The following is a 26,611-nucleotide window of genomic DNA, read 5'->3' on the forward strand; positions in this document are numbered from 1 at the left end:
GGATATAGAAAAGAGTAAGAAATGATTGGAAAAACTGAAAATTTAAATTGTTCTAGGAGGTGGTGCACCAAGTTAATTTTTGAAATGACAACAATTCTTCCTCAAGCCACCAATTTGCACAATGAAAACTCCTGATTCATTACACATAAATATTTCATGCAAAGGATTTTTAATTCAATCAATTGACATGAAAGAGACCTTTCACAACCCAACAAGACTGAATTAACTGAATACAAAGCATAACATGTGATCTTATGTATGAGACATAATTTGAAAGGCTTTAAAGCATAGCTCAATAAAATACTCTCAATCATGCACAAAATAAAATGAATCCTGAAATTGAAGGCAAAAGCTGAAGATTTTATTCAAAATTCTGTCATAAATTGCAAAGTGAGCTACAAGAAGAATTCTCTTCAATGAGCATGAGAATAATAATCAAGAACTAGTGAAAAAAGAAACTTTTTTCACTTTATACAAAAAGGCCTTACAAGAGGCAAATAAATCAAACTCCAAGTGAACTGAAGTGAACTTCAATTGAAAATATCTCCTCCAAAGTTTGATCCACGAGCAAAAATGAAAAGCCTCAAAAAGAGGCTCTAAATCATGCAAACAAGGGTGAATTACACCTCAATCTCTTGGACAACTCATAGTTGACCCATGTAGCACTCAAACTGAAGCACCGAATCTCCAAAATCATGAGAAAAGCTCATGCAAAACTTCTCTCCAAACTCAGATTCGCCCTCCAAAAATGTCAAATAACCCCATGGAACTGATGATGAAACACTCTTTCTATCCTATGCATTTGTGTAATAAGGAGAATTTTAAAAGGGATATTAAAGTGCAGTCAACATGAGTTTTACTTTTAATATCTATTATGTATGCATGATTTCGTCCCTTATTATATAATAAATATTAAAAGTGATTTATAACAACACCGCTTTAATATTTATTTTACATTTCTCAATTTTGCTTGCATGCATAGGATAGAAAATCTTGTAAGTGCAATTATTAATTATTTTATTTAAATGAATAGAAGTATCCAAATAAAGATTAAATAATCTTTATATTTCTTTTATGTGTTACTTCTATTTACATAAATAAAATAATTAATTTATTATATCAACAATGGCATTTATATTATTTCTTTGTTTTAATACCATTGCTGATATATTAAATATAATAATAAATAAATATATTAATACAAGTATGGACTTGTATTTGTTACATTACATGCACTTAATTTGATAAGGTGGGAGCCTTAGGCTCACTCACATTGTGTGGGAGCCAGTGGCTCGACCACACATTATAATAGTTTTAACAGTAGTAAAAATTAAAAAACCCATCAAAATTCCCCAAAGAATTAGGACATGTCTGTAGTGTCTCACCCTGACTCATACTCCTTGCATATTTATAGATCCTATTGGCATAGCTTAGTTTATTTTACGATAATATTTGATGGTAAAATACTATGTGCTGACTCTATTTACATTTTAGATACTTAAAATAATACTTGTTATTGATGATCATGAAATGATGGATTTATACTAACCGTCTCTATAGGTACTTACTATGTTAAATGGATTATGGATTTGATGTTGTTATGATTACACTAACCCTATTTCATGATTACATTCGATGAGATGTTTATGAGATGTGTTTGACCATTGTATGACTATCTTCGTGATAGAGACGATGTCACATCACTCATTGTGAGCAGAATGTGCCATCGCGACTCTCCATCACTTGCTTGCTATATATGTATATGTGTTGTATTGTTGTTTTGTGGTTGCAGGATCTTGCGGGAACCAGACATCGATTCCATATGGCTTCATATGTCTAAGTGTGCCTTTAATCCCAATGGTGTAAGTGGTCCAGAGATGACATGAGTTCCCTTCACATACTCTGGGTCTAAGTTGTTCATTGAGAGTCATCAGCGTCTTGTCGTAATTCGCCATGTCAGTTAGTAAGCTTGGTCTTCTTGGTGTTGTGAGTATGTTGGTAATCGTTGATTTATTTAATTATATTTAGATTAATTATTTAATCTTTGATGTGTGGTTCTATAGTTAATAATGTTTAATTTAATATTTTAAATTATTGGCTTTGAGCATTTAATTATTTGATAATTAATGTTTATTTAGTTAATGACGTTTAATGAGGTTTGATCATTTACTTGATATTTAATTATTTATTCATTTATTATTTATGGTTTAATTATTCATTTGGTATTTAATGTTTATTTATTTATTATCGATTTTTTTTTTTTTAATAAAAGTTGCCAAGCCACTAAACTTTTTATTATTAATTTTAGAAATTTTTACAACGGGTTCAAAAGGCATACCGGCAGGAAAGAACCCGCAAGAAAACCTCCGGTTGTTGCCTTAAATAAAGAACTAAACTACCCTTACAAAATAGCTGGATCCAGCTGATCCGAAATCCCAACCATACCCATACAATTGACCTATATACAAAGGTCCCATAGGACATATCTAGATACAAAGAACCTCAACTGATTATATACTTAGTTGGTTACAAAATGAAGAGTTGAACTCAAAAAAAGTTTCCTCAAGAAGATCTGGGAGCCCATTAGCTGTTATCAATTGGGGAGCAGTAATAGGTTACAAAATGTGGATATCATAAAAATTATCTCCTCAAGAAGATCATGCAGAGACACCAAGGAGCCCATAAATTCAAACCAAAGGGGAGCGAAAACTGAAATAGACCAATTATATCCAACTCCAAAAATTTGAGCCAATGAGAACTGCCCAAAAAATTGCACCATAGTGCAATGTGGCTTCCAATTCCACCATCCCATAGATAGCCTACCAAAAAAGAGTAAGAGATACTTGCAAAAAACATGTAATCAATTATCCATAAACCAGTTACTCGAGCTTTCCACCGGTGGAGTAGGTCGAGCATCATGAGGAACAAGAGCCTGTATAGGGACCGCAAGGAGAGGAGTAGCAGATGAAAAAAACCAAAAATTAATTAGAGCATGAAGGCCAATTAACACATCCCGTGCCCTAGTCAAAACCTGGGGAGAGATGAACTCAAGCAACCTCTCCACAACTTTTAATGCTTCATCAATAGTATCGCAAATCAGGCCCATTCTAATTTCAAAAAGAAATTCTCCACAGTGTCCATTCTCCAAAATATTTTGAACATAAAGGAAACCCCCATAAGGAAGAGTACCCATATCAAAATTATAACTATCCAAAGCTGACCCAAGATAATGCATATCAAGCAATGGAGGGGCCACAAATTTTGATGCAATAAGTTGGACCAGAGTCTTATCCCACAGAAGATCATAACATATAGTAAAAAAATGAGACAAATTTTTTTTGAAGAGATAAAAGAAGGAGAGAGCAACCAACGATTCCCCACCACCCTGCGAATTTCAGACTCCAACTCCAAATTATGCAAAACAAAAACTCTCCCAAGCTTCTCAGAATCATACCCATAATTATCAACAATGTCTACCTCTAGAGGAACTAATGAAACATGATAAATCGGAAGTGTAATAGACATGAGAGATAATTACCTTTCCCACAGAGAGAAATACTCACGAAGTTACCTTCGACGCAGATAACAAATGAATTCTGCACCAAAAATCAATATATAGCCGAAGCAAAAAAGCAACTAAAACCTAAATTAATTTACCACCTTTCATAATAATGAATGATCCATTCATGTGAAAAGCCAAGTATCCAAGAAAAACATTCCAAGTGATGCATTCCGGTCGATCCAAATTAAGCCAAAAAACCTATAATAATTAACCACCTTACATAATAATGAATGATCCGCTCATGTGAAAAGCCAAGTATCCAAAAAATCATTCCAAGAGATGCATCTCGGCTGATCCACATTAAGCCAACAAATAAATAATGATTATACCTCATTATCACCACTGTGAGAAGTACCAAAATATCACCACCGAAGCTGAAAAACCATACAACAATAATCATAATATGAAAGGACTGAGCACGTCACAATTATCAAGCCACAAAATGAAAACCCCTTGTGTGAGAACAACTTGAAAAAGCTTTGAGAGAAAAACAATATCAAAACCAAGCCGCCACTCTTAAAGACTTTAGAAGTAAAAAAGAACAAAACCGAGCCGCCACTCTAAAGGCCAATAAACATAGCCACCCTTATTGCCTATGATAGCTTGAAACCAAGCTATATATATGAGAACAAATTCCCACATACAGAGCCACATTGCCAGCTCGACATAAACAATAAACATGCCTACCCTGACTGGCAAAAGAGAGTCAACTTTAAAAAATCAGATACCAAGAAAACCTCATATCGTTGCAAGTATTCCAAAACTGAAACAGGAATTTCAACAGAACTTACATCATGTAGATTAGCATTACTGTCAATAGCGAGATTAGCCAAAAAATCTGCTACTCTATTTATCTCTCTATAACAATGAGTAATGAAGAAAGAATCAAAGAATTCCAATTGCTGGAGAATATGATCAAGAAGATATTGCAATTGCCAACAATGAGAGTTCCTTTTTAACACACTCTGAATGATCACCAATGAATCTGTAAGGAAACTCAGGTGCGGAAACAACTTCCTACACTAATCTCTAGAGGAAAGTATTGTGCAAATTCTTTTAAATCCTTACAATTTCAGATTCGTTAACTACTTTAACAAAGATATTGCAGCCATATACCATGCATATAGAAAATAGAGAATGACACAACGATTTACCCTAGGGAAAACCTTTCGGTAAAAAACCCCAGCACTCCAAAACCTGCACAATGTATTATCTTCAACACAACAGTTACAACACACTTGCAATGCAAGTTCTTTCAGGAGACAATCGACACTTGAAAACAAATCCAGTAGCACGATATCATACCAACAATACACTCTTTTTGTATCATAGTCTGTAACCCTAAAAAATGCTTATGCGCTTTCCTTTTTAGGGCAACTTCCAAAGATAGCCGGATTAGGGTTTTACCATTCTCCGAGAAAATAGGAACCCTATATTTTTTGTTGCCACATGTCTTGCATGTCTTCACCCATCATTGAAATCTCCTAGAAATAGCTCTTACGTGTCATAGGAATCCATCATAACCGTTTTAGCCATGATCTCCTTACACACAATTCAAGATGCCGACACATCAAGTGGAGTGACACATCAACATGCCAACTAGACATGTACACTCACACTTAATTACATTATTTGCAAGAAATACATTTTACAAAACAAATAATAAGAATACTAATTATCCAAGGTTGAGACACCTTATTCCTAACAGAATCCCCCTCAATAATGAGGTCTTTAATTCCTAGGGAAATAGCCAACTCCAGACCCAAAGACAAAGCCTTAAATTCAGCAAAATTATTAGTCTGAATACCAATTGCATGACACCTAGCATGAATAATGCGAGTATGATAGTCAAAAATCACCATACCTACCCCAGTGAAACCGGGATTTCCACGAGAGGCTCCATCAAAGTTCAACTTAAACTTACCAAGAGGCGGGGGTTTCCAAGAGGCCAACTTTCTTTTGTTTAAGGCATCACCCTTTTTCAAAATTGATCCATGAGAGGGAAGGACAGATAACATTCTCCAAACTCTAGTTACCCTACTATCCCAATGTGAGAAGGATGTGAGGTTTTCCAAATTTCTGCTTATATGAGACAAAGCAACCTCAGAAATGGATGATTCAATTTTCAGTAAGACCTCTGGAAGAGAAGAGCCAGTGTTTCTAAAGATCCTGCTATTACACTCTAACCAACTATTCCAGATTAAAATAGATGGAGAAATAACCCATAAACACGCATAAAAGGATGACGTGAACAAAAGTGACCAAGAACTAAAGAAGGTAATCCGATCTTTTCCCATAACAAACGCCAAATTCAATTTATCAAACAACCACTGCCAACATTGATATGTAAAGTCGCAATGCGGAAAAAGATGGGAAGAGGATTCCAAGTTTTTATTGTAAAGTTCTGATGCCAATAGTTAGTAAGATGAGGGGGGGGGGGTGAATAATCCAAACTTAACTTGTTCAATATATTCAACTAATTCAACCTTGGTAGCTTATACTTCAGAATATGTAACCAAAACTGTAAAACATTCAAACTTATGAACATATAACATCACAACACATATAACACTAGATTTAACGTGGAAACCCAAATAGGGAAAAACCACTGTGGGATTTTCGACCCACTAAGAAATATACCCTTCTAGAGTATGCTCGGTTAAAAGCAAAACCTATTAAAGATTACAAACACATTGCTAGATGTGACCCGGTTAAGGGATTTCTCTTAGACTTGTTAGAGTCTTGCACTTTGTTAGAAGTGACCTTGTCAAAGGATTTCAAACACTCATTTAGAATGTTACCTTGCTAGAGGGTTTACAAATAAGATTGTTAAGTCCACTCAGTTAAGAGATTTTCTGTCACTTACAAAATAAACAACAGTAATAAAATATATCTGCAACTTCACATCTGAAATGCTAAAGCATATTCTATTTGCTCAAAACAATCTTGTCATATGACTTATCTTGTCCCTTGTTGGGCTTGCTGGGCTTCTCAATCTGTTCTTCAATCAGATCTTCAAGCTTTTGTGCTCGGTAAACATTATTGTAGCATCATTGTGCATACATTTGCCCGCATCCATTGTTCATCAATAATTCCTTATTTATAGATAGTTCCCAACCGCTTAATCTCCTTGATCACATTTCCCATGATCAATCTTAGCCATTAGATCTTTAAACTTGACTAGGTTCATTGTATCCTTCGATCTGAAAACATTTTACCTCACCTTGGAACTTGCATTCCTTCCTTGGAACTTGTGCTAGGTTATTGCGGTTCAATCTGTGCTGTAGATCTTCCTCTTTGATTTTCCATGTCGTCAATCCTCAACATACTTCATGCGCGACATACCAATCATTTATTCATCTCCAGCTCATCAGCATCCTTTATTAAATAATGCTTTTATCCATCCAATGCGATCTATTATAACTTGGTTGTTACTCGGTAAATACTGAACTTCACTCAGTTTACATTCTTCCTTCTTTAATCGATATCGATAACCTTATGGTTTACCGACTAGGTTCTTTGCTCGATGACATAGTACAGTATAAAACACCATATGTAGGATATAAAAAACAATCAAAACAACATGATCTCATCATTGTCTAACTCGGTAATAGTTTCCCATTGAATAACTTATTATTCTCCTTCATTATCACATTCTTTTTGAGTCACTTACCGACCTCTTAATTTTCATCAAAACATACTTCTCAAGATATGGCAACATCATACTGAATTAGAAAATTAATTTCTTGACATCAATGACAAAACAATATTATTAAGACAGTAGTCATCCTTCTTTAGTTATATCAATAATCTCCAACAACCTTCTCAATATCCTTATTGAAATTCCAACAATCTCCTTTTCTGTTGTAATGCCAACATTTATGACATAACAAACATGTGAAGGCAACAGTGATACCTAGCCTATCCAATCTCATGCCTGTAAGAACCCTATCTTGAACCGCCAACCAGGCTGAGTGCCAGAAAAGCTTATAAGGCCAAGAAGGAAGATCATTCTTTCTCATAAGGGAATTATAACCATCCCTCACCGTATATTTGCCAAAAATATTCTTAGTCCAAACCAGTTCATCCTCATAGTCAGAGAGAATAACCACCCTCTCACTCAAGACCTTGGTATACTGCAATTTCAAATCATGATCACTATCCAAAAAGTCAATCGATTTCCATTTAGCCAACCTCACATTTCCACTATGTATTATGTCAAAATAATCTGCCACAAAGGTTCCCCAAAGGGAAGAAAGAATAGATATCAGAGGAGACCAATTCTTTAGGCTTTGTAATGGAGGGTGACCATTCCACCTTTCTTCCCAAAATCTAACCTTTGTGCCTTTATGGACAATCCAAGAGAGATTAGGAAAAATAACAGATCTGCATTTACATATGAAGTTCCACATAACCGATCCTGAAGGTAAATTAGAAATCTGAAAAATATACTCCCTAGGACCATTATTAAGACACTTAGCAAACATAATTTGTGCCCATAAAGAGCCGGACTTCTCATACAAATTCCAAACCAATTTAGCCCCTAAAGCCAGATTTTGCTTTTCCAGATTTCTGATCCCTATACCCCCTAAGTCCTTAGGAAAACAAACTTTATCCCAGGCCACCAGAGGAAGTTTATTTCTCCCATCTTTATTGCTACTCCAGAGAAAGGACCTAACAGTATCCTGTAAGCTTACCAACACATCCTTTGGAGATTTTAACACTGACATGAGATAAATAGGAACTGCATTCAACACAAACTTGATGAGAACAATTTTCCCAGCTAGACTCAACCATCTGTGATTCCAAGAAAGAATTCTCTTTGAGATGACATAAATGATTTTATCCCAAAAGCTTAAATTATCCTGTTTGATAAAGAAAGGTATACCCAAATAAGTGCATGGAAGAATGCTAGGCTCAAAACCCCAAAAAGACAATAATATATTTTGGATTAATTGCAGGGTGTTTAGAAAGAAGATTTTTGACTTCTCAGTATTCACTTTCTGTCCTGAAAAAGAAGCATAATTCTGGATAACTTCTTTAATGACTAAAGCTTCCCGCATAGATGCCTGCCCAAATAACAAGGTATCATCTGCAAATAGGCGGTGTGATATAGATCCTGGTACTCTCGGGATTTTCACCCCTAACCAAAGTTCTTTCAATTTTGCAGCCTTAATAGCCCAGCTAAAAGACTTAGGTAAAAGTATAAACAGAAATGGGGAAAGAGGATCTCCCTGTCTTTAACCTCGAGAGGAGGAAAAAAATCCACAAGGGGATCCATTAATTAAAATCGAGAACCTTGCAGAAGAGATACAAGCATTTATCCATTTTATCCAAGCCCTAGAGAAGCCTAATCTTTCCAAAACAAGACCTAAAGCCCTCCATTCCACTCTATCATAAGCCTTCATCATGTCTAACTTTAAGATCATGGTCGGGGATCTCTGAATGGAGATAGAATGTAGAACCTCATGAGCCACAATAGCTCCCTCCGGGGTTTCCCTGTTTGGTACAAAACCACCTTGTTCCACCGAAATTAGTTTAGGAAGGATTTTGGATAGCCGAATGGATATTGCCTTAGTGAAAATCTTATATAAAGTATTACATAGAGCAATAGGATGAAAATCAGCAAAAGATTTAACAATCTCCTTTTTAGGAATAATAGCAACCATCATGGTATTGAGTTCCTTCAAAATTGACCTATTTCTCCTACTTTCTTCAAGAGCTAGGAGCAGATCCTTACCCACAAAATCCCAACACTTCTGAAAAAATAAAGGAGTGAACCCATCCGGACCCGGAGCCTTATCAGGACTCATAGCAAAAACTGTCAATCTAACTTCTTCAAGGGGAAAAGAAGACATCAACATCCTATTGTCCTCAATAGAAAATAAAGATGGTATATCAGAAATAAAATCATCTTTAAAATTGCCACCTTTAGAAGATAGCAGTGCCTTAAAAAAACTTACTGCCTCGACAGCAATCTCCTCAGGCTCTGTAAGCAAATTCCCCGAAGAATCCTCTATATAAGAAATCTTGTTCCTACTCCTTTTTAATTTAGTAGAAGAGTGAAAGAAATTGGTATTTCTATCCCCATCAAACAACCATACCTCTCTAGACTTTTGTCTCTAAAATATCTCTTCCCTAGCCAGAATCTCTTCAAGTTCTATCCTTAAAGGCTTTAACTCATCAAAAACCTGGGGAATCATACCATGATCAAGCACATGCTTATTAAGAGTTTCAATCATATCTTGAATTCTATATTTTTCATGAAAAATGTTTTTGAAATGTGAAATATTCCATTCTTTAATGTTCAATTTTAAGAACTTTATCTTCTTGACAAGCTGAAACATGCGAGACCCTGAATAGAAGGGAGCGGACTCCCACCATTTTCTAAGGAGAGGTAAGAAGGAGGCATCCCTGAACCACATAGGCTCTAATTTGAAAGGAGACCGAAAGGGAGCCTTGTCTTCCAAAATACAGAGAGAAATCAGAAAATGATCAGACCTTGACATAGGCAAAATGGAGGAAAAAAACTCAAGGTCTGACTGCAACCAATTTTATGAAAGTAAGAACTGATCTAACCTTTCTGCTATTTGTGAGAAATCCCTTCTCATATTTGTCCAAGTGAAAATCCCATTTTGAGATTTGCAATCAAAAAGACCCATATGAAGGATGAAATTCCCAAAATCCTCCATGATTCTTTTGTTTGGAAAAATCCCTCCACTTTTTTCACTAGGATCCAATATAGCATTAAAGTCTCCTCCAAAAACAACAAGGGACCCCTATCTCAGAGGAGAAGCCACCCTACTCAAGTCCCTCCATAAATTATTTTTTTCCTGAATCCCAGAAGGAGCATAAATATTGAACAGCCAAACCTTAACCTAGAAACTTTACTGGTAACCAAGAACAACATCCAATGTACTGCCGAAGAGACCAATTACACCTCAACATTATAAGTATTCCATAATAAAGCTAAGCCCCCAGAAGCACCAGAAGAAGAACAAGATAGAGAGTTCCACTTTTTCCAAGATGAAAAAAGTACATTAGCAGACTCTTTAGATAATTTCGTTTCCTGCAACATAACCAAATCACACTTGATTAAATCCAATTGAGACTTAATCAAGTGTCTCTTGTTAGGGGAATTTAAGCCCCTAACATTCTAGGATATAAGTTTCACTGATCTCGAGGGGAGGTCAAAACTCCCCTCTTCTCAATATCCAGAGACTTAGTGAAATCTCCATAACACTTCTGCAAATTCTTCTTAACAGCCCCAGACCTAGTCACAGGAGGACTAGTCAAATGCAGCTTACCCTTTTTTTGGTTACCTAAGGAGAGCGACTTCTTCCCCTTATCAAATCTAGGGGAAAGGGACATAGTCTTCTATATCCCAACATTAATCTCTAAATTAGTTTGAGCATTTTTAGGAGGCCTACCTCTCCTAGGAGAACCAAAAGGAGGGGACAAAACCAAAGTGGTTTGAACAATTGGCAAGTCTTTAACATTTTGTGGTGGGGAAAAAATAGTCGGCTTGTCAGTCAATCCCAAACCTTTAGTAGCCAAAATCTCAAAAGGATTTGAAGTTGTAACAATAGGAAGAGAGGACTTAATTTCACCTAAATCACTATCAATAGAGCAAATAACCCTATTCGTCGCCTCCATCCCACCTTGGGGGGCATGATTATTCAGAAGCTCATTCACCTATTGTACTAACTCTATATCAGGCACAACTACTTCGAGCAACTCATTAAAACCTAGATTTAATTCCTTATCTAGGGTTTCTAGACTGAGATCAGAAGTATTGGAAGCTAAAAGTTTGATTTGAGCAATTAAGGCAGTGTCAGACGAAATCTCTACTTTAGGATCCTTGCCAAAATTACCTATTTTAGAAGTATCTAAGGCTACTGATTTGAAAGGAGAGGCAACAATCTTTTTAGAATTGTCAATAACACCCAGAGAATTTAAAATAATCTCAGAATCCCTCCTAATAAAGTTTGAAATTGGCTCTGAAATTTTTATCGATTTATTAATGGAAGGAGAAACAGTAACCTGATTAGAATTCAACTGAAAAGAAGCATCATCTTTATTCAAATTTTTCCCATTACTATCAATAATCTGCTGAGACTATAACATAGTGTTAGCATTCACATCTATTGGACCCATCACCTGATGATTCTTCTTAAAATCCATAAAAAGCGGGGCATCTAAAATAAGGGGAGATTTCAAAAGCTCAGATTCTAGTTTCTCTATATTTTGATGCCAAATCCCATCATGAGACTTGATATTACAAGTACGAGGATGCACAGTTTTGGGATTGAGTAATACACAGATTTTTACCAGAACCTCCCCCTCCACAAAATCCAAATTGGATGTGACAAAAGTACCAAATAAATTGCCAATTTGTTGCAGAACATCAGGATCCATGAATTCAAAGGGAATTTTAGGTAGCCCAAACCAAAAGGGAGAAAATTTACTATTTGACCAAGCAAGAACATAGAAAGGCTTCCAAGCAATAACCGAAAGAAAGTGCTTCCCAAACCAGTGGTGAGGAGAATCCAAAACCCTATCCCGAATCACAGGAGAATCGAAAACAATAATAAATGAATTTGATGAAAGGAGCTAAAAATAATGAATATCTGCCCAATGTTTCTGTAACTTAGTAAAAAGTTTGGACAAACAGATCTGATCCCCCCAGAGTTCCCCAATAATAGCATTCGAATGAAGGGAATAAGCCTTTTTATCAACATAAGATCCGAGGAGATCAATGCAAGGAATTGATACCCAAACTTGAGATGGAGGATCACTAGAATCACATACCTTATCCTTTACGGGGCTAGCGTCCTTAGGTTTTGAATTTACTTGGCCGACCGCCTGAGTCGCAGAAACAGAAACCCTAGTCTCTGTCTCATTGTTACCCGTTTTTCTAGGTACCATTGCCGAAACCCTAGCTTCTTTCTCCACACCTCGAGATCCAACCACCTATGCAAATGAACGATTCTTGCCATAAACAGATCCCCATTTCAAATTTGGATTCCACTGTCGCTGCCCTTGTTCCCCATGAAAATCAGAGCACCGAGTGTAATTAGCCATAGGAAATTGCCTTCAAGGAATGTGATGGTGATGTTTAAAAAACCCCTGAAAGTATCTAGACACCTGCCTGAACCATCTCCTGCGAGCTGGCTTCAAAGACAGAACCACCTTGCCCTCCCACCCGCCTTTGGTAAAAACCCATTGCAGGGTATGAGCCAGATCATCCCATGTGACATCTGCCCAAACCCCTAGTTGTCGGTTGTCACCCATAGCACCGAAAAATTGCAGAGCTCAAAAAGTATTTATTATTATTATTATTATCGATTTATTGTTTAGTTGGTAATTATTTATTATTTATTGTTTAATAGTGCTTTTATGTTTTTGTTTTGTTTTTTGTTTAGAGTGCTTTTACCTTTTTAATATTTATTGGTGGCTTTTAATTTATTTATTGAGCTTTGGTTATTTAATATTTAATTATTTAGTCGGCTTTTATTTAATTAGCCTTGGCAATTTGTATTTAATTATTTATTTGGTTTCTATTACTATTAGCCCATAGTATTTAATAGGGCATGACTATCATTGTTTGTGCATTGGTAATTAATACTTTTAATATTTTATTACATTTCTCTTGTTACTTGGTAAATAATATTTTATATAATTTTAGCTATTTCTCTTGTTACAAGAGTAAATGAGTTTATTTTATTTCCTACCTACCATTAATTACTATTGGCTAGATTATTTATGAGATTGTATTTAATTAATAACCTATAGTTGATTTTATATGGGCTTGATTCTATTTATACATTGGTAAATAATATTTGCAATATTCTATTTATACATGTGAATAAGTCTTATATTATTCCCTACCTACCATTATTCTTATTGGCTGTGAATGTATTGGGGAAATAAAATATAATATATGGTGGGTTGGTAAAATATATTATAGAATGGAATATTTTGATTGGTTCTCGTGGAGGCTAGGGTTTTGACATTTTTGAATGGTTTTTATTTTCATTGCCGAGATGTTTTTGGGTTGCTTCTTCTGGAAAAAAAATTCGGTAATTTTCTTTGGCTCTTGGATTTTGGCTTGCATTTGGATTTTGTTGGAGCTTGGTTGATTGGCTTTTGGGTTAGATTTGGGATCTCTTCTCCATCTTCATTCCATAACACGGGTTCCAGGTTGGAGATTCTTTTCCTTTTGTAATTTATGGTTTTGCTTCACCGTGTATGCTTTGTGTCTGCATATTGTTTGCGGGAGATGGGATTGAATAAATTTTATATCCTATAGTTTGAATAGTTTTGGGAAAAAAAAAATCGGGAAAGGAACTATACATTATAAAGATTTTATTATAGTTTGTTGAAATAGCATTTATGATTTTCTGCACTTTGCCATTCACGGCTCTGCAAGTTTTCCTTCCTCTCTGTGAATTAATTTTGGAGGAGTCTTTGCTTGGTTGAGTGTGTATGTGAAAGTGTTTTATGGAGTGTGGAAGGCTGGAGTTGTTATCCTTTTATTTATTTGAAGTCCTTGTGAGTTCTCGAGTTATTCTTCTGTGCTACCGTGAGTACAAAATGTTATCATAACTTGGTCTATTTGTTGAATTGATTTATTCTGTTTATGCCCATTTATTATTATGTTCTGGGCAACCCTGTTTGTCTTGGTTTTAGGATTTTTGGTTGTCTTTAATTTTTAATCCTTGTCACAAATTTTTGTAATTTCTCTGTTAGATTTTGTTAAATGCGCTAATAGTCTGTATGCGCTATTTTATAATGTGTATTTGTTGATTATACTAGTAAATGCGCTCTTATGAGATGTAAATGCACCACCTGGTTAGGTGAATGCACTATTCCTTTATAAATGCACTGTTTAACTGCATAAATGCGCCTTAGAATAGTGTGAATGCGCTGAACAATATTATATATGCGTTGTTTAGTTTAATAAATGCGCTGCATTGTCAAACAAATGCGTTGTACTATCCTACTTGATGTTTTGGTCAGTTTTTTTCTCATTTTGTCTTGCTTCTTCTATCTGATTTTTGTACCAGAGGCTTGATTGAGGTTTGTTGATAATTTCCAGATTTGGTCTTGTTCTGATTGATGTATTTTAATGGTTTTACTCTTATTTGTCTTTCTATGTCATTGTGGATATATTGGTACTCTCTCCCATGTTGATAAGCCATGGTCGATGAGATGGTCATGTTGTTGTTTTGGACCAGCAAGTGAGTTGTCCTTACTGTGGTATTATATTTCATTTTAATAGCAGACTTGATGGCTTGTTGTTGGCCAAGAGACTCATTTTGCATTATTTGTTGTTGTGGCCATGTGTATGTTGCAAGGAGTTGTATGGATGTATTTGGCTGCATATGATGTTATGATTTAGATTTTTATGTTGGATTAGAGCCTCTTGTGATTTATTGTTTGGGCCATGTTAGGGGGAGCGGGCTTCCTTGTGATGACTGGGGTCTCGAGAGATAGGCTTGCATGAGGTTCCTTGTAAGGATGCATGAAGTCTAGACCATCAGGGCACATTGGGAGTTTACCATGATGTAAACAAGTGATAACATAATAATAATTAATGGGGGGTAAAATAATTTATTAAACAAGATAATGAGTAGTAGAGCCCCATGACTTGATCCTAGGGAGGATGTTTTAGGATAGGCATAAGAAGGCCATTGCGATGGCAAGTCGATCTCCCTTGGTCTCTCATAGGTTGAGATGGATCCACATGTCCATCAGGCTTGTGCCTTATGTTATAGTATTTGTTATGTTGAGGATGGCATGTGATGACACTCCACCCCTACATGTGTCCCCTTGGTGATTTGTAATCTTTCCCTATTGATATGCAATTATGTCTTGTGGATTTGTATGCCTCTAAGAGTTTCTTCTTGTGATGTTGTGGTTGGTAGTTGCTTGAGAATCCTTGTTTTGTTAGTCTGTTTGGTTATAGGTGTCAGCTTAGGTATAGAGTGTGTGTTGGGACCTTGTGTCATCTCCTAACACGGGGGGTAGTTCCTTTGGTTCCACATGGTTGGGTGGTTGGTGCTTTTTATCCATTGGGATGTTCTCTTGGATTCTTCGTGCTTGGATGTGGATTCTTCTTCATGATGGATTATGGATATTATTGTAGCAGATGGATGCAATTGATATCATGGTTCATGTAATGTAATTATCTTACAATAGTTGTAGATGCAATTATGTATAAAGAATTATGCTCTTCGTATGATGGAAATATTAATGTATTAGTGGATGTTATCTTAGGACTTGATTAGGATTTACGAGAGAAGACATTAAGATGTATTGTAGCGTATCTCATAGTTTGTGGACTAGCAGTAGATTGGAGTCATTGTAATGTTTTGTTGTAAATGGATATTTAATATGCATGTATTATGATGATGACATTAAATGAATGTTCTTAACGGATGGTTGCTATTCTTGTTTACAAATGTGAATGTGTAATTGATAGGATGGATGGTTTGTAATGACCCACTAGGAAACCCCGAAGGGATTAAACTAAAACACTTGAAAAGAGTGTAAATAATTTATTTAAAAAAAAACTTTAATAAGTTAAATGATACATTAAGTTAACATTACATCTAAACTACACAATGAAAGACTTAACTTAACTCCTAAAGGGTTTCCCAACATGGTTTACATGATTTAAACTAAACATTACTTATCACTAATTAATCCAATTAAGATGATTTAAACATAGAATCACAATTACACTTAAACAATGATTAATTCATCCAATAGTATGAGATATTATTAACATGTCTAAGTTCCATTCATGATAACCCGTTCCATTACATTTCATCAGAGATACTAATAAAAACATATTCATTTAACCATTTAATTTCCATCAATACATTTGTTTGCATCATATGATTGGAATAACATTACATTTCACTAAATCACTAAGTCTCATAAGAATATATAATGTTTACATTACAATTACAACTTGCCATGAAGGCATACACATCAAATAATACAACTGACCAATTAAGGTCCAAGGTATACAAAGAATGATCCAAGATGTTAATAGGATCCAACTGAAAGAACAAGATACTCGAATCCAAAAGCAACTGGAACACCTATGAAGCCAACTCCTGCAAGAAGGAACAAACACACTCGATGGAAAGTGGCACTACCACCCGACCATGTGGCTCAAAAAGAACCACCCCACCGTGCTAGGAGATAGAAATAAGACCCACTAGAAACCTACAAGGTATGCACACACATGGTCAAAAAAAATATCGAGAAACTCACATAAATCATAAACTCGCATAACATGACTCCACAACAAAACTTAGGTGATCCCAACAAGGCTACACACTAGTGACCATAAGGGAAGAGTGTCATCACATCACATAGCTTGGTATGGTTATCTTGACAAGCCTCCATAGGTCCTGACCCCCATCTTGGGTTATCCTGGTAACCTCTCTCGAACCCCCAGTCCCATCCAAGTCTCATGTGGACCCAAACAATCCTTTTGTGAGAACAAGGTTGTTGGTTTTTCATTCTAGGCCTTCCCACTGCATCCTGAGTCTGTACTAGCACTCAACCATGAGTGAGGTACAATTATCTTACTTAATGTTTTAGCTACCCAACCCCCTAATATATTATTAGGTTATCACTTAACTAACTTTCGAGGGGTTATCCTGCTAACCTCTTTGGGCGCGACCCCCACTCGAAAGCCACTCTCCCTTATGACACTAAACAACAATGTCCCAAAAGAACTCCAAAACCAAAGTACCAAAATGAAGTTACACAATGGAGTTCAAGACAACAAAGAAACACTTGGCCATACAAGCCCTTGCACATAGATTAAACCAACTGACAAAACTCAGTCAACTCACATGACTGACCAACGGAAAAGACCACATAAAAACGCCTAATTCCATTTTCAACTAAGGACTTGTAATTTAAAATTAAATACGAAGACAATCAAATTGAAACAAACACCTTCACTAAAACAAAATAATAATTCATTTTTCTTTCATTCAAAACACAAAATTGACCAAGGTTTCAAGGTTTCAAAGTTTCCAAAATAAATCCTTTATAAACAATCATTTCTCGGATACAATTAAAAATTCAAATCAACATTTACTACATCCATTTAAAATTTCAGCCAGCATAATCACATTTCTTATAACACAAATATATATATATATGTGTGTGTGTGTGTGTGTGTGTGTGTGTGTGTGTGTGTGTGTGTACATATATATATATGTATGTATATATACATACATATATATATATATATATATACACATATATATATACATATATATACATATATGTATATATATATATATGTGAACATGTATATATATATATATATATATTTTCAGCATATAAAAAAAATGTTTATATATATTATATATTAATTAATAATAAATAAATAAAATTTAAAAATTAAAAAAAAAAGGTTTAAACATTGTGGTTGCCATGCAACCCCTTGCAAGAGGGGAAGGGGCGGTGGTTGTGTGGGCCACGACGTGGCCCTCCCCACAGCTTATGGTTGTGGGTGGACCACGGCGTGGTCCACACCCATCGTGGCCCCTCCCATGGCTGTGGGGAAGCCACGACTCCCCAAGCCATGGGGTCCGTGGCCCACGACCCCCCAATAAAATATTTAAATATATATTTTTTTTATTTTTTATTTTTAAAACCCCAATCCAAATCAATTTAATAACTCTGAATTTTTTTTTAACAACAATAATTAAAAAACCAAGCAACATTAAAACACATCCAATTTTTCCTTTTGACAACAAAATTTTAACAGGGTTTAGAAGACAAATATAGGGTATAAAATATATTTTTTTGTTTCTCACAAATTTTTCCTTTCAACACCCAGAAATTTCAAGACACACCCAATTCCCAGGTTGCCCAAAATGGAAAATTTTGGTAGCCTAACCCCCCCACCCCCCCCCCCATTTGAACAATGGGAAAATAAAAGTTTAACAAACAACAAGGAAATTAAAAACACCCACAAACTTACAGAAAACTGATTTTAAACCAGGATTTTACAAAAAAACAAAAAGATTCAAAATACCAACTTGGTGAGATTTCCAGGAAGATTCAATTGAAGAAGAGCAAACCTCCAACTTCAAAACAAAATCTTCAAACACAATTTATCCAACTAAAATCACACACACATAGATTTTCCAGAAAATATTTTTCCCAAATGCAGAATGAATCAATTTTGGAAAATTTACACATTATAAAGAGTTTCCTCTCATAAAAAATATATTTTAGGTCACATTTCAATTTAAAAATGAAAAATAGAAAAATTTAAATTTATTTTTTCAAAACAAAACAAATACCTTTTGAAATAAATTTTCTCATTGAAATAAATCCCCTTTTAAAAAAAAAATGAAAATCAATATAAACATTTAATTACCATAAAGGTAAAATAACTTTTTTTTTTTTTAAACAATTGGAAAACATAATATAAACTTTTCTTAAGTAATCCAACAATTCAACTTTAACTAATCAATTTAAACATTAAAATTCACTTAATTTATTTCTAAATTAATTAAAAAAATGCATAACATGCAAACAACAAAGCAAAACAGAACCACGACCCGCATACCAACAAAGGGAAGGTTGACGAATGACTGACAATGCTCAGTGACGAGCAATGCTAAGGGTGAAACTTAGGGCCTTAAGACTATCTCCTACACTTCCATCAGATTATTTAGGTATGCTTAGACCTGTGGAACCAGGTGAAGTTAGTACCTTGTACCTGCAATTCCTGCATCATCAAACCATATATATATATATATACATATATATATATATACATATATATATATATATACATATATATATATACATATACATATACATATACATATACATATACATATACATATATATATATATATATATATATACATATACATATACATATACATATACATATATATATATATATATATATATATATATATTCAAACACAGTAGACACATCGATGAAGGAGAATCATGGCATTCCCTGTCTCACCAAAGTGAGTGAAGGAAAATCATCTCCTCGCACCCCATACACTTTCACACAAACATGATAACATAGACATAATGCATCTCACGCATAAAGTAAATGCGTTAGTCCAGGTTAGTAATCTAATAAAATTAACATCTAACCATCAATAATAACAACATCCACTGAATCTCAAATCAAAGCATAAAACAATATAGCATAATATCCAAATAAAACATCACCATATAATGTATCCACTAATATCCACTGAAAAAGTCAACCATAGTCAAAATAAGTATCTAAAAAGTCTGATCAAGGGAGGGGTACTACATAGTTAGCCTTAAGGAAATAATCTAGCTTGATTTAGTTGATGTGGGATAAGTCTTTGACTCTAGTAAGAGAAGAATTGTGGATGTAACTTATTGTATCATGTAATTGGATTTGAAATTTTTCTTTATTGTTATTGGAATTATGGACTTGCTTTTGACACTATGTGTATGATATGACGTTAAGGAGGAATTATAAATGTGAATAAATCATATTGCTAATAGGTAAACCATGATAGAGGAAACATATATGTTCATGTGAGAATTGCGATGTAAAAGAAATTAGGAATATTAGATATTGGTGTTCTAGAATGAAGCTAATAGGAAGTGATTAGATTTGTACAATAATGGAATGCATATTATGGTAGGTAGATAGTAAACGACTTGCATATGATATATGCCAAGCATTTGTATGGAGTAGAAATGGATTTATGTTGCTAGGTGTTTTGCAATTAATAAATGAATCTAAGGTTGAAAGATTATTGTGATGATGATAGTGTTCATGCTTAAGTAAAGGGATAAAGAGATATGTTTATTATGATAGTTAAGAAATGAACTATAGTTTATACATTATGAGTAGATAATCATAATAGATGGAATGAGATCATGTTAGTATAGGGATTGGTTATGGATTTTAGTTTCATTGGAATTGGTTGATAAATGGACTAGATTAATGGATTGGGTTGCATTGGAAGAATAGCATATCGTATTGGCATAAAAGATAGTGAGATGCATATCATGGAAGTTAGGAAATAGTGTCTTTTGTATTTGTAATGGAAATCTTAAGTGTTGCAATGATTAAGAGTAGTTGTATTGCTTATGTCGGTAGTAAGTAATGATGTTGAGATACCCTAGGGAGATGGTGGTGATGTTATAATTAATTTCCGCTTGCGTAATTGGTTTATGAATGTATATGATATGTTTTATGTACTTAGTGATTAGATTTTAATGGATGTACTTCACCGATGGTGTTATGTGTTACATTAGATGTTTTTAAATTTTTTTTTGTCTCCATTAGTATGTGTTGTCCTCATTTTTGGATTCTCAAAAATGTGACAACCCCTACAAATTTTTGCCTACAAAGTGTCATTTTTGTCTTCAAGGCACGTTTTACAAGGTACAAAACTCACATTTGATAGTGTCAAATCATTGGGGGGTGTCTTTGCCATCATTTTCCAAGTTTTGATGAGTTTTGGTCTTCCTTTTCCTAGCTTTCTGTGCAATTTCGGGTTTCAGAATAGTCAGTGCAGGTTGAAGATTTTACTCTATGGCATGCTTCCCGAGGTAGAATTTTGACTAATCCTTGGACTGTCTTAATCCTCAGTCCATCCTCGAACTACATTTCGAATTTCGTCAAATTCTGAGTTCTTTTGCTATGTCTTTCCTTCAATTTCGGGTTTTAAAATCCCGACTGTAGGGGGAGAATTTTCTTCAAACTGCAAGTTTTAATGATGTCCATTGTTTTTGTCTTTGTAGGAGAATTTTTAGCTTATTAAATGTGCACTTTTATTAAAAGATGAATACTTGTAATTTGTTTTAAATTTCCCTTTGTTGTTTTTATTATTTTTATTGTTTTTTGGCTTTTTTTAGTTAAAATAGGGATTTTATGATTAAGTTACAAGTAAACTTGTAGTTCTCTCCAAAAACCCCTATTTTAATGGTTTTTACATGTAATAGGGATTTTAAACCCCTATTACATATGTGCAAGTATATTATAACTTGTTATAGGGGTTTTATTTCCCCTTTACAAGTGCATAAAACTTGCATCTCTCTCAAAAAATCCTGATTTTGCCTTGTAAATAAACAAGTGACAATTTAAAACTTGCACTTTGTCTCCAAAAACCTGATTTTGCTCATAAAGTGCATTTTTGACATTTTAAACTTGCTATTTGGCCAAAAAATCCCGATTTTGCCCAACATGTTGAAAAAGTGAAATTTTAAACTTGTTATATCTTCTAAAAAACTTGATTTTCATTGTTTCAATGCATTTCGAATTTGTTATTGGTTCCAAAAAACCCGAATTGCAAGGAAAAACATTTTTTTTTAGGATTTTAGGCAAATTTTTTTGGAGATTTTTTGGGAGATAGAAGACGTTTTGGATTCCTCCCTATTTTTATGCATTTTGAAACTCTTCTCATGCCATTTGGTGGAATTGTTTGTTGGTTTGAAGGCATTTTAATAGCAAAAAATGTTTTTGAAAATGCCGCGTTTTACTTCTTCAAATGCCATGAATCATACCTCTCCTAAGTAATTTTGGCTTCTTTCATTTAGGCGTGGAGATTGGAACTTTGTTTGATTCATTTTTCATGCATTTGCTGCCACGTTTTTCAGTTTTGGGCATTTTTTCAAAAACGTGGCTAGGGTTTTGGAATGCGGTTAATTTCTTTTTAAGAGTTCTCCTTCCTTCTTTCAAAGATTAATCATCTTGTTGAAGAGGAATTTTCAGATTGGAGCAAGGTAAGATTTCTTTTCTTCTTATTTCGTTTTTCTTGTTTTCAAATATGTTGGTTCTTCCCCCAAAAAATCGGTTTTGTGAGAGAGATTTTCCTCTTTGTAAATGAATTTTAGAATTGAATTGTTCTTCCCCATTTTCCTTCTTTACTTGTATTCGGGATTTTAAATCCCGATTAAAAGTTGGATGAAAATCATTGTTCTTTCCTTACGGATAAAATATTTAACCATCTTTTGTTGAAATTCCAAGTTGCAAAGATGAAAATACCCATTCTTTCAAAATCGGGTTTTTAGAACCAGATTACTTTTTGAAAGTTCTTCCCATTTTCTTGAAGACGATCATCCCAAAATCTTTTCATATTCATTTTCATCATCCGTACATACCATTTCGTACACTCATTTCACACCTTCATTCATTTTCCCCATTTAAAAGTCTACCTGCGGTCAACCATCCAAAACCCGAAATTGGTCCAAAATGCACTCAAAAAACACTTGTAAATGAGTTCTAAAGGTCCAATTACAAGTGCAAACTTGTGTTTACCCATTACACATATGAAGTTGCATGTTTGTTCCCCGCAATTGCAAGTTAATGCTCTTGTTTTCCCCACACATGTAATGCAACTTCCGAAACCCGAAATTCACTTGTGAGCCTATTTTTGCATCAATTTATCTCTTCCCTTGTTAGTCCGGTTTGCACACACGATCTACCAAATCAATGGATTAAGGCATGGGCCTTATTTTGAAAGAAGATTTCAAGAATGAAGGATGATACAAAGAAGAGATACAACAACAATTCATGGCTAAGAGCATAGAATGCTTTCAAGACAAAGATGGTCATGGCATGAAAAGAGGAAGGCGACCCTTTCCCTCCTGGAAAGATAGTACTACCCCAAGCAAGAAGACAAGGATGCAAGTTCCCGTTCCGGTTCAAGATGTCTTTACCAATCCAAAATACTTCAAGTTCTAGCATCCTGAAGTGACATGAAGATCATCACAGACAAAGGATGATGCAGTTAGAGTTGTGTCTTTAGACACATGGAATAGTTTTAGTTATGCATTTGTAATTTTGTTTTGACAAGTTATATGTAAAAAAAAAATTTTGTGAAATGAAAGTTCCACATTACTTGCACTTTTGTAATTACATGTAAGGCAACTACAAGTTGTGTCCAATTAGGACTATAGTTGGAATAAGTCTTAGTTAGTTATTGAAGTCTTAGTTAGTTATTGAATAAGTCTTGGTGGTTGAGAGAATCTCTCAAGTTAGTTAGGATCCTCCCACCTTTTTCTTAAGGCTCCTCTTCTATAAATACTTGAGGGGTCTATTGTAGTTTTTATCTTTTTGGAAAGCAATAAAAAACTCTACCAAATTTATAGCAAAGAAGTCTTTGAGCTTTCATGTGTAAATTCAAGAATTGAAAGGAATAGAAGGAAATTGCTCAAGCTTTGAGTCTTTGTGCTACATTCTTGAGTTTGTGTTCAATATTATCTTTCTTGCAAATGTTTCTTAAAGAGCTTAATCACATCTGATTTGCAGTGTTTGTGCTGCAAGTAGTTGAGGTTAATATAGATTAAAATAAATATTTTATTGAGAGAAGCTGTAAGTCTTTGTGCTTTCACTTGTTCTTAGGAGATGTAATGCCCATACCCTAGTTAGATTTGTAAAACCCGTTTGACCATGATTGACTTCCTATGTGGCATTCTTGAAAGGTAGGTTAACCATGGTGAAATGTGTAGTTTAGATAATATAAATAACTGTGCATACTTATTATTGTGCTTTTGCATTGATTTTCGTGTAAATGTAATTGTTCCTAACCCTTGTGTTGAATCTTGAGCTAACGCCTTCATTGAATATGTATATGTATATGCATGCTTGTATGAACTCATGGGTGCAGGAGATTGCAGGTACAACACCGCTTAGGGCAAGGTTCATCTCCTTTGGGATTTGCAAGGTGGAGTATGCCTCCTTCATCGTTAGAATTCGGATTTGGTGGACATATAACTCTCGTCTTGCCTTAGCCATGGTTAGGTGAGCATCGTGTGTGGATTCGTGGGGCTTTCTTTTCATTGGGATGCGTGTCGAGAGATTTGGAAGACTCCCTCGATTTGCGTGCCTTGCGCGAGGTAAGTGAGGTTTGTTATCCTAAGTATTAAATTCAAAATTTATGAGTAGACGAGCACATTAGTAATTTAGAAATTTAAATGGGTAGCTTCTTTTATATGATTAATCATTAATTTAAGAGATTGCTGTAATTATTATTGTAGCAAGCTTAAGGTATTTAACTTGGGTTAGTGTGCACATTTACGCATTTGTAGTTGAGAAATTAGAATAAATAAGACTCTTGCATTAGATTAGTCATTTATTTAAAAATGTCGCTTTATTATGTTATAGCGAGTTAATTTAATAGCTAATTTTTAAAATAATGAATTTAATGAGTTATGCGTTTTGGAAAGGAAAAATTTAAAGTCATTTGGGAGATAGAAATAAATCACTCATTTTCGCATTTTAGAAGAAAAAGGGTAAATTATTATTATTTAAAAGAAATTATTTCCTTTTTACTTGTATAGTTGATATAGTATAAAAAGATTGATTTTTAGAAAATTTAAATTAATCAAAATGCCTTACCCGGTCAATAGTTCCGAAATAAAAAGTAGGCCTAAAATTTATAGTGACAAATTAAAATTTAAAAACGCAATAAGAAATGGAAGCTTTTTAATTTTAAAGGAAAAATGAATAAGAGGGATTGAATAAGAGGTTTCCATTTTTCATCCATTTTATTTTAAAAATAAATGCCTAATTTTGAAATTGAAAATTAGGGCAAAATTAGGGTTCCTCCTTTTAACCTAGTTTTGAAAACATTTTGGGGGTTCTCTCTTTTGGGGGATTTGTTTTTTGAAAAAAATGGAGGTGGGAAAAATGGTGGGAGAAAATGGAGTTTTTTTTTCTTTCTTGCTTGGAGTTGCAGGTGGAGCTCTTCTTCAGATTCATGCCAGGAATGCTAATGGGAGGTAGGTCTCTTGTGTATCTTGTATTGCATTTAAAACCAAAAGAAATGTGTTTGATTCTCTCTTGAAAATCTGAGTTCTAGTTTGAAATAATGGTGGACATTGGATCAAGATTTTTGCCTTATGAGTTAGTAAATCTTACCTATCTAAGAGACTTTGAAACTGTTTTGTGTGTTTGGAGGAAAACCATGAACTGTTATTTGGAAATCTTCCCCCATTTTGATATTTTGGTTATTCTGAAAAAGAAACAAAAAAAAAATGGAGAAGAGATGGCTGTAACTGTATTTGTTTTTTTTAAAAAATGGGGTTGCTGGAAAATACTTTAAGTTTGTGTTTTCAGATTGTGTTTTGGTGAGATAATCATACATTTTGTTTGTATTACTTACATATATTGTTTTAAAATATATATATATATATATATATATATATATATATATATACATTTAGTAAATTTTGAACTGCATTCTGGCAGTTTAGGGATTGGGTCTGGTTTTGTTATTTTTACCAGAGAATTCTTTTTTTTTAAATATAAAACAAATTATAATGAAAAAAAACGCTGTTTTTATTACCTCCCCACGCTACCATGGCAGCACTGCTACCAGCTGGTAGCAGCGCTACCAGAGGTAGCGGACTGCTACCAAATGGTAGCGACCTGCTACCATTTGGTAGCAGCGCTACCAATGGTAGCTTGGGGCTGCCAAAGGGGGAGGGCCCACGTGGTCTTCCCTCCTTTTTTTTATTTTGAAAAAAGTTTTATTTTATATTAGTTTATTTTTATTATATATATTAATTGACATTTTTTTTTATTATCATGTATAAATTAATAAGTGAAGTTAACTTAATGAGAGGAGTTAAATTTGGTTAAGAAGTTTTAAATACAGTTCGCTCTTATTTTAAATTCAGCTTTCCATTATATTATTTAATTCCAGATTAGCAAATAATATTTGGATTTAGGTAACCCTCTCTTGGTAAATTTATACTTCATTTAAGGTTATTGACTTCTTTGATTTATGTCATGCTCGGGTATTACACATTATTAACATGGGTTAAGTATTAATGATGGATTAATGTGAAGTTTTAAATAAAAGTTAATCTAATAAAACCATAACTTGATCGACATTAATGGATAGAAATGATATGGAAAAAAAACGAATACCTCTTCCGGATGATGTCCTTGCAGTTTAAATTGCTGTAATAAAATTTGATTAGTTTATAGTGAGACTTGATATGCTAGTTTTGGTTATAAGTCGGTCAAGCCCCTAG

The sequence above is a fragment of the Cryptomeria japonica genome, chromosome 7 (genome assembly GCF_030272615.1).
Source record: "Cryptomeria japonica chromosome 7, Sugi_1.0, whole genome shotgun sequence".
NCBI lineage: Eukaryota > Viridiplantae > Streptophyta > Pinopsida > Cupressales > Cupressaceae > Cryptomeria > Cryptomeria japonica.